Here is a 10238-nt window from a genome sequence, read left to right on the forward strand (position 1 = left end):
TGCTGGCCCATGTTGACTCCAATGCTTCCCATAGTTGTGTCAAGTTGGCTGGTTGTGCTTTGGGTGGTGGACCATTCTGGATACATATGGGAAACTGTTGAGCATGAAAAACCCAGCAGCATTGCAGTTCTTGACTCAAACCGGTGCTTCTGGCACCTACTACCATACCCTATTCAAAAGCATTGAAATAATTTGTCTTGCCCCATTCACCCTCTGAATGGCACACGTACATAATCCATGTCACAATTGTCTCAAGGCTTAAAAATCCTTCTTTAACCCCTTTAACTCCTCCCCTTCATCTACATGTCTTCTCCCCTTCATCTACATGCCTTCTCCCCCTTCATATACACTGATTGAAGTGGATTTAACAAGTGACATCAATAAGGGATTATAACGTTCACCTGGTCAGGCTGTAATTAAACATATATTTTCAATACTCAGTGTATGTGTCTCTAATAGGTCATCTATTAGGTCATCTACAAGGTCATCTACAAGTCCATGCTAGGTAAAGCTCCGCCTCATCTCAGTTCATTGGTCACGATGGCAACACCCACCCGTAGCACGCACTCCAGCAGGTGTATCTCACTGATCATTCCTAAAGCCATTTGGCCGCCTTTCGTTCCAGTTCTCTGCTGCCTGTGACTGGAACGAATTGCAAAAATCGCTGAAGTTGGAGACTTTTATCTCCCTCACCAACTTCAAACATTTGCTATCTGAGCAGCTAACCGATCGCTGCAGCTGTACATAGCCTATCGGTAAATAGCCCACCCAATTTTACCTACCTCATCCCCATACTGTTTTTATTTATTTACTTTTCTGCTCTTTTGCACACCAGTATCTCTACCTGTATATGACCATCTGATCATTTATCACTCCAGTGTTAATCTGCAAAATTGTAATTATACGCCTACCTCCTCATGCCTTTTGCACACAATGTATATAGACTCCCATTTTTTTCTACTGTGTTATTGACTTGTTAATTGTTTTCTCCATGTGTAACTCTGTGTTGTCTGTTTACACTGCTATGCTTTATCTTGGCCAGGTCGCAGTTGCAAATGAGAACTTGTTCTCAAATAGTCTACCTGGTTAAATAAAGGTGAAAATAAATAAAAATATGGTCATACATTTGGCAGGAGGTTAGAAAGTACAACTTAGATTCCAACCCATTTTCTTCATTTTAGGTCAGTCACAGTGGACAGGTATTCTGCCACTGTGTCCTCTCTGTTTAGGGCCAGATAGCTTTACAATCTGCTCTGCCTATTGTTTGATTATTTCTAGTGTGTCAAATATTTATATTTATTTGTTATTTGTTATTTTTCTCATTATTTGTTATTTTTTTATTGAACCTTTAATTAACTAGGCAAGTCAGTTAAGAACAGATTCTTATTTTCAATGACGGCCTAGGAACAGTGGGTTAACTGCCTTGTTCAGGGGCAGAACGACAGATTTTAACTTGTCAACTCAACTTGTCTTTCAGTTGCTAGTCCAACGCTCTGACTACGAGACTACCTGCCTCAACCACTAGGCTACCTGCCTCTAACCACTAGGCTACCTGCCTCTAACCACTAGGCTACCTGCCTCTAACCACTAGGCTACCTGCCTTTAACCACTAGGCTACCTGCCTTTAACCACTAGGCTACCTGCCTCTAACCACTAAGCTACCTGCCTCTAACCACTAGGCTACCTGCCTCTAACCACTAGGCTACCTGCCTGTAACCACTAGGCTACCTGCCTCTAACCACTAGGCTACCTGCCTCTAACCAATAGGCTACCTGCCTCTAACCACTAGGCTACCTGCCTCTAACCACTAGGCTACCTGCCTCTAACCACTAGGCTACCTGCCTTTAACCACTAGGCTACCTGCCTCTAACCACTAGGCTACCTGCCTCTAACCACTAGGCTACCTGCCTCTAACCAATAGGCTACCTGCCTCTAACCAATAGGCTACCTGCCTCTAACCACTAGGCTACCTGCTTCTAACCACTAGGCTACCTGCTCTAACCACTAGGCTACCTGTCTCTAACCACTAGGCTACCTGCCTCTAACCACTAGGCTACCTGCCTCTAACCACTAGGCTACCTGCCTCTAACCAATAGGCTACCTGCCTCTAACCACGAGACTACCTGCTCTAACCACTAGGCTACCTGACTCTAACCACTAGGCTACCTGCCTCTAACCACCAGGCTACCTGCTCTAACCACTAGAATACCTGCCTCTAACCACTAGGCTACCTTCCTCTAACCACTAGGTTAGCTGCTCTAATCACTAGGCTACCTGCTCTAACATCATTTACATTACATTTAAGTCATTTGGCAGACGCTCTTATCCAGAGCGACTTACTAACCACTAGGCTACCTGCTCCTACCATTAGGCTACCTGCTCTAACCACTAGGTTATCTGCTCTAACCACTAGGCTACCTGCCTCTAACCAATAGGCTACCTGCCTCTAACCACCAGGCTACCTGCTCTAACCACTAGAATACCTGCCTCTAACCACTAGGCTACCTTCCTCTAACCACTAGGTTAGCTGCTCTAATCACTAGGCTACCTGCTCTAACCACTAGGCTATCTGCTCTAACCACTAGGCTACCCTGCCTCTTACAACTAGGCTACTTGTATAATTGTGCTGAATGGCTGAAGGGTCTCTTCTTTAGATTAGTCTCTCTGTTGGTGAGAGCTTTGTTTGTAGCTGGTTGTTAAAATTGAAAGTCTCTTTTCTGGATTTTGATTTTAAGTGGATATAGTCCTAATTCTGCTCTGTATTTTTTTGTGGGGGGGGGGTTACATCGTACACAAAGGATATTTTTGCAGAGTCTCAAATGCGTGCTTGTCCCATTTTGTGAAATCTTGGTCGGTGAGAATCCAGACCTCTCAATCATATGAGGCAATGGGATCTATCACTGATTGAAGTATTTGTTTTATCCAGATCGTAATTGTCTCACAATGAAAATGTTTTTGTTCCTGATTGATGACATAGAAGGCCCTTCTTGACCTGTCTTTTAGATCAATTCCCAATTCATGGTGTTGATGTTTAGGTTGATGTATAATTCAATGTGTAATTTGTATTTGTTAACCTGGCAACTAGACCTTTTTTGGAAGACCATTATTCTTGTCTTACCGAGATTCACCGTCAGTCTGACATAATCTGTGCAGAAGATCTAGGTTCTGCTGTAGGCCCTCCTTTATTGGGGACAGATCAGGTGCTGCTGAATGCCCTCCTTTATTGGGGACAGATCTAGGTGCTGCTGTAGACCCTCCTTGGTTGGGGACAGATCTAGGTGTTGCTAAATGCCCTCCTTGGTTGGGGACAGATCTAGGTGCTGCTGTAGACCCTCCTTGGTTGGGGACAGATCTAGGTGTTGCTAAATGCCCTCCTTGGTTGGGGACAGAACTAGGTGCTGCTGTAGGCCCTCCTTGGTTGGGGACAGATCTAGGTGCTGCTGAAGGCCCTCCTTGGTTGGGGACAGATCTAGGTGCTGCTGAAGGCCCTCCTTGGTTGGGGACAGAACTAGGTGCTGCTGTAGGCCCTTCTTGGTTGGGGACAGAACTAGATGCTGCTGTAGGCCCTTCTTGGTTGGGGTCAGATCTAGGTGCTGCTGAAGGCCCTCATTGGTTGGGGACAAAACTAGGTGCTGCTGTAGGCCCTTCTTGGTTGGGGACAGAACTAGGTGCTGCTGTAGGCCTTTCTTGGTTGGGGACAGATCTAGGTGCGGCTGTAGGCCCTTCTTGGTTGGGGACAGAAGCACCAGATCATCAGCAAACAGTGGAAATTTGAGTTTAGAGTCCAGTAGGGTGAGGCTGGGTGCTGCAGACTGTTCTCGTGCCCATTTTTCCAGAAGTGTTTTGATTCTACGGATTCTTCAGTTACATTGAGCTGATTACTGACGTGCTGTTCCTTCTTTTTCTGTAGTGTATTTCTGTATTGTTTTAGTGATTCACCATAGTGAATGAGTAAGCTAAGGTTTTCTGGTTCTCTGTGTTTTGATTGGATAGTTGGTTAGATAGATAGTTTTTGGTTGGATAGGTTTCTCAATTTCTTTCAAAGGTTGTTGAATTCTTCATCAAACCTTGTGTCATTGTGTTTCGTGTTCTTAGGTTTTCTGCATTTTCATTTGAATGATAACTGATAGGACAAACATACTGTTCAGACTTCCTACTGTTAAGTTTACACCTTCACTATTTCAGGGAAACCTCTCTCTATCCCCCTCTCTCTCCCCATATCTCTCTTCCACTCTCCCCCTCCCCATCTCTCTCCCCCCCACTCTCTCTCCCTCTTTCCCCCTCCCTATCTCCCTCCCTCTATCTCTCCCCCACACACAAAGAAGTCAAGAGGAACAAATGTAATTATTGCGAGAGATAAAGAATTTGTATTTTGACAGCCTCACAAACTGCCTCGCCAGCCCGGGCGTGGAAGACAGATGAAGGGCTGTTAGGTCTGGATGTTTGAGCTGTGATCGTTGTGCATGTACAAGCACATATTCCAGACGTTAGCGACGCTATACGTGGGCAGTCGTTTGGATCTGTCACTAGAGAAACGGTACTCATCAAGCTGTCCCTACCTTGTCCTTGGCTTGGAGATGGTATGTGAAAGAGGAAGAGAAGGTGAGAGAGAGAGAGAGAGAGAGAGAGACCCACACAGACCCTGAGGCCAAGCTGTAGAGGCTGTGTCCTGAGGCCAAGCTGTAGAGGCTGTGTCTCCAAGCTGTAGAGGCTGTGTCCTGAGACCAAGCTGTAGAGGCTGTGTCCTGAGGCCAAGCTGTAGAGGCTGTATCTCCAAGCTGCAGAGGCTGTGTCCTGAGGCCAAGCTATAGAGGCTGTTTTTCCATGCTGTAGAGGATGTGTCCTGAGGCCAAGCTGTAGAGGCTGTGTCTCCAAGCTGTAGAGGCTGTATCTCCAAGCTGTAGAGGCTGTGTCCTGAGGCCAAGCTGTAGAGGCTGTGTCTCCAAGCTGTAGAGGCTGTGTCTCCAAGCTGTAGAGGCTGTGTCATCAAGCTGTAGAGGCTGTATCTCCAAGCTGTAGAGACTGTATCTCCAAGCTGTAGAGGCTGTGTCCTAAGGCCAAGCTGTAGAAGCTGTGTCTCCAAGCTGTAGAGGCTGTGTCCTGAGGCCAAGCTGTAGAAGCTGTGTCTCCAAGCTGTAGAAGCTGTGTCTCCAAGCTGTAGAGGCTGTGTCTCCAAGCTGTAGAGGCTGTGTCTCCAAGCTGTAGAGGCTGTGTCTCCAAGCTGTAGAGGCTGTGTCCTGAGGCCAAGCTGTAGAAGCTGTGTCTCCAAGCTGTAGAGGCTGTGTCTCCAAGCTGTAGAGGCTGTGTCTCCAAGCTGTAGAGGCTGTGTCTCCAAGCTGTAGAGGCTGTGTCATCAAGCTGTAGAGGCTGTATCTCCAAGCTGTAGAGACTGTATCTCCAAGCTGTAGAGGCTGTGTCCTAAGGCCAAGCTGTAGAAGCTGTGTCTCCAAGCTGTAGAGGCTGTGTCCTGAGGCCAAGCTGTAGAAGCTGTGTCTCCAAGCTGTAGAAGCTGTGTCTCCAAGCTGTAGAGGCTGTGTCTCCAAGCTGTAGAGGCTGTGTCTCCAAGCTGTAGAGGCTGTGTCTCCAAGCTGTAGAGGCTGTGTCTCCAAGCTGTAGAGGCTGTGTCCTGAGGCCAAGCTGTAGAAGCTGTGTCTCCAAGCTGTAGAGGCTGTGTCTCCAAGCTGTAGAGGCTGTGTCTCCAAGCTGTAGAGGCTGTGTCTCCAAGCTGTAGAGGCTGTGTCTCCAAGCTGTAGAGGCTGTGTCCTGAGGCCAAGCTGTAGAAGCTGTGTCTCCAAGCTGTAGAGGCTGTGTCTCCAAGCTGTAGAGGCTGTGTCTCCAAGCTGTAGAGGCTGTGTCTCCAAGCTGTAGAAGCTGTGTCTCCAAGCTGTAGAGGGTGTGTCTCCAAGCTGTAGAGGCTGTGTCTCCAAGCTGTAGAGGCTGTGTCTCCAAGCTGTAGAGGCTGTGTCTCCAAGCTGTAGAAGCTGTGTCTCCAAGCTGTAGAGGCTGTGTCTCCAAGCTGTAGAGGCTGTGTCTCCAAGCTGTAGAGGCTGTATCTCCAAGCTGTAGAGGCTATGTCCTGAGGCCAAGCTGTAGAGGCTGTATCTCCAAGCTGTAGAAGCTGTGTCCTGAGACCAAGCTGTAGAGGCTGTGTCTCCAAGCTGTAGAGGCTGTGTCCTGAGGCCAAGCTGTAGAAGCTGTGTCTCCAAGCTGTAGAGGCTGTGTCTCCAAGCTGTAGAGGCTGTGTCTCCAAGCTGTAGAGGCTGTGTCTCCAAGCTGTAGAAGCTGTGTCTCCAAGCTGTAGAGGGTGTGTCTCCAAGCTGTAGAGGCTGTGTCTCCAAGCTGTAGAGGCTGTGTCTCCAAGCTGTAGAGGCTGTATCTCCAAGCTGTAGAGGCTGTGTCTCCAAGCTGTAGAGGCTGTGTCTCCAAGCTGTAGAGGCTGTGTCTCCAAGCTGTAGAGGCTGTGTCATCAAGCTGTAGAGGCTGTATCTCCAAGCTGTAGAGACTGTATCTCCAAGCTGTAGAGGCTGTGTCCTAAGGCCAAGCTGTAGAAGCTGTGTCTCCAAGCTGTAGAGGCTGTGTCCTGAGGCCAAGCTGTAGAAGCTGTGTCTCCAAGCTGTAGAAGCTGTGTCTCCAAGCTGTAGAGGCTGTGTCTCCAAGCTGTAGAGGCTGTGTCTCCAAGCTGTAGAGGCTGTGTCTCCAAGCTGTAGAGGCTGTGTCCTGAGGCCAAGCTGTAGAAGCTGTGTCTCCAAGCTGTAGAGGCTGTGTCTCCAAGCTGTAGAGGCTGTGTCTCCAAGCTGTAGAGGCTGTGTCTCCAAGCTGTAGAGGCTGTGTCATCAAGCTGTAGAGGCTGTATCTCCAAGCTGTAGAGACTGTATCTCCAAGCTGTAGAGGCTGTGTCCTAAGGCCAAGCTGTAGAAGCTGTGTCTCCAAGCTGTAGAGGCTGTGTCCTGAGGCCAAGCTGTAGAAGCTGTGTCTCCAAGCTGTAGAAGCTGTGTCTCCAAGCTGTAGAGGCTGTGTCTCCAAGCTGTAGAGGCTGTGTCTCCAAGCTGTAGAGGCTGTGTCTCCAAGCTGTAGAGGCTGTGTCTCCAAGCTGTAGAGGCTGTGTCCTGAGGCCAAGCTGTAGAAGCTGTGTCTCCAAGCTGTAGAGGCTGTGTCTCCAAGCTGTAGAGGCTGTGTCTCCAAGCTGTAGAGGCTGTGTCTCCAAGCTGTAGAGGCTGTGTCTCCAAGCTGTAGAGGCTGTGTCCTGAGGCCAAGCTGTAGAAGCTGTGTCTCCAAGCTGTAGAGGCTGTGTCTCCAAGCTGTAGAGGCTGTGTCTCCAAGCTGTAGAGGCTGTGTCTCCAAGCTGTAGAAGCTGTGTCTCCAAGCTGTAGAGGGTGTGTCTCCAAGCTGTAGAGGCTGTGTCTCCAAGCTGTAGAGGCTGTGTCTCCAAGCTGTAGAGGCTGTGTCTCCAAGCTGTAGAAGCTGTGTCTCCAAGCTGTAGAGGCTGTGTCTCCAAGCTGTAGAGGCTGTGTCTCCAAGCTGTAGAGGCTGTATCTCCAAGCTGTAGAGGCTATGTCCTGAGGCCAAGCTGTAGAGGCTGTATCTCCAAGCTGTAGAAGCTGTGTCCTGAGACCAAGCTGTAGAGGCTGTGTCTCCAAGCTGTAGAGGCTGTGTCCTGAGGCCAAGCTGTAGAAGCTGTGTCTCCAAGCTGTAGAGGCTGTGTCTCCAAGCTGTAGAGGCTGTGTCTCCAAGCTGTAGAGGCTGTGTCTCCAAGCTGTAGAAGCTGTGTCTCCAAGCTGTAGAGGGTGTGTCTCCAAGCTGTAGAGGCTGTGTCTCCAAGCTGTAGAGGCTGTGTCTCCAAGCTGTAGAGGCTGTGTCTCCAAGCTGTAGAAGCTGTGTCTCCAAGCTGTAGAGGCTGTGTCTCCAAGCTGTAGAGGCTGTGTCTCCAAGCTGTAGAGGCTGTATCTCCAAGCTGTAGAGGCTATGTCCTGAGGCCAAGCTGTAGAGGCTGTATCTCCAAGCTGTAGAAGCTGTGTCCTGAGACCAAGCTCTAGAGGCTGTGTCTCCAAGCTGTAGAGGCTATGTCTCCAAGCTGTAGAGGCTGTGTCTCCAAGCTGTAGAGGCTGTGTCTCCAAGCTGTAGAGGTGAGACAGAATAGTGACAGTCTCAGGTAACGAAACACAACACTCTTAATTGCTTAGCTCACCGCTCTCCTCCCTGCATCCCAAATGGCACCCTATTCCATAAATAGTGCATCACTTTTATCCAGAGCCTACTCAAAGTAGTGCACTATAAAGGGACTAGGGTGCCATTTGGGACGGCTCCTTTTCTGTCAGTCATCCTAATGGGATCAAGAAAAGCTGCATTAAAACAATTACTCACCCACAAGATTATTATTGTGAAAGCTTCCCGGATACACATTCTCTGTTTAGTCATTACTAATTCCCTTTAATGAGGTTAGGTAAGAAGACTATTTGGGCGGGCACTTAAAAAATAAATATATATATATATATATTTTTAAGGGGATTATAAAAAGAGGAGAGGGTTTTCTGTGGAGATGTTTGGCTGAGTGAGGGATGAGTTGAGGCACAGCATTAACAGAAGAGATAAACAGTGGTGGGGTGCCTGCTTTGTTGGAACAGCCGATTGCCCCTTTATGAATGGTTGGGGCACACTGACAGAAGTGGGAACAGCTTGTACTTTGATGTGATTGATTGTTGTTGGAACTGCAGATTGCCCCTTTATGAATGGTTGGGGCACCACTGTCAGAAGTAGGAACAGCTTGTACTTTGATGTGATTGATTGTTGTTGGAACTGCAGATTGCCCCTTTATGAATGGTTGGGGCACCACTGTCAGAAGTAGGAACAGCTTGTACTTTGATGTGATTGATTGTTGTTGGAACTGCAGATTGCCCCTTTATGAATGGTTGGGGCACACTGTCAGAAGTAGGAACAGCTTGTACTTTGATGTGATTGATTGTTGTTGGAACTGCAGATTGCCCCTTTATGAATGGTTGGGGCACACTGTCAGAAGTAGGAACAGCTTGTACTTTGATGTGATTGATTGTTGTTGGAACTGCAGATTGCCCCTTTATGAATGGTGGGGCACACTGTCAGAAGTAGGAACAGCTTGTACTTTGATGTGATTGATTGTTGTTGGAACTGTGGTTGATGGTCACGTGTTCATGCTTAATGCAGACGCATGATTCAAAAGTAGATAGTATAGTAGGTTATTATGTGTACGGGCTTGAACTGTGTTGATAAACACTGAGGTTATGTTGGAAAATCATTAACAAGTGAATGTTTGGATGCATTTGACAACATTGCCGTTACATAGACAACTTTTTGCCATGAGGCAGACTGTATCCAACATTACATTACAATTTAGAGAATTCTGACTTATTCACATGTTTGACTGGAAAATCAAGACATAAAGATTTAATGTAAACCTCACTGCTGAAAATATACCACTACTACAACCACACCTACTACTACAACCACACCTACTACTACTACTACTACTACTACTACTACTACTACTACTACTACTACTACTACTACTACTACTACTACTACTACTACTACTACCACTAAATCAAATCAAATTTTATTTGTCACATACACATGGTTAGCAGATGTTAATGCGAGTGTAGCGAAATGCTTGTGCTTCTAGTTCTGACAATGCAGTAATAACCAACAAGTAATCTAACTAACAATTCCTAAACTACTGTCTTATACACAGTGTAAGGGTATAAAGAATATGTACATAAGGATATATGAATGAGTGATGGTACAGAGAAGCATAGGCAAGATACAGTAGATGGTATTGAGTACAGTATATACATATGAGATGAGTATGTAAACAAAGTGGCATAGTTAAAGTGGCTAGTGATACATGTATTACATAAGGATGCAGTCGATGATATAGAGTACAGTATATACGTATGCATATGAGATGAATAATGTAGGGTAAGTAACATTATATAAGGTAGCATTGTTTAAAGTGGCTAGTGATATATTTACATCATTTCCCATCAATTCCCATTATTAAAGTGGCTGGAGTTGAGTCAGTGTCAGTGTGTAGGCAGCAGCCACTCAATGTTAGTGGTGGCTGTTTAACAGTCTGATGGCCTTGAGATAGAAGCTGTTTTTCAGTCTCTCGGTCCCAGCTTTGATGCACCTGTACTGACCTCGCCTTCTTGATGATAGCGGGGTGAACAGGCAGTGGCTCGGGTGGTTGGTGTCCTTGATGATCTTTA

This window comes from Oncorhynchus masou, chromosome 13 (assembly GCF_036934945.1).
Source record: "Oncorhynchus masou masou isolate Uvic2021 chromosome 13, UVic_Omas_1.1, whole genome shotgun sequence".
NCBI lineage: Eukaryota > Metazoa > Chordata > Actinopteri > Salmoniformes > Salmonidae > Oncorhynchus > Oncorhynchus masou.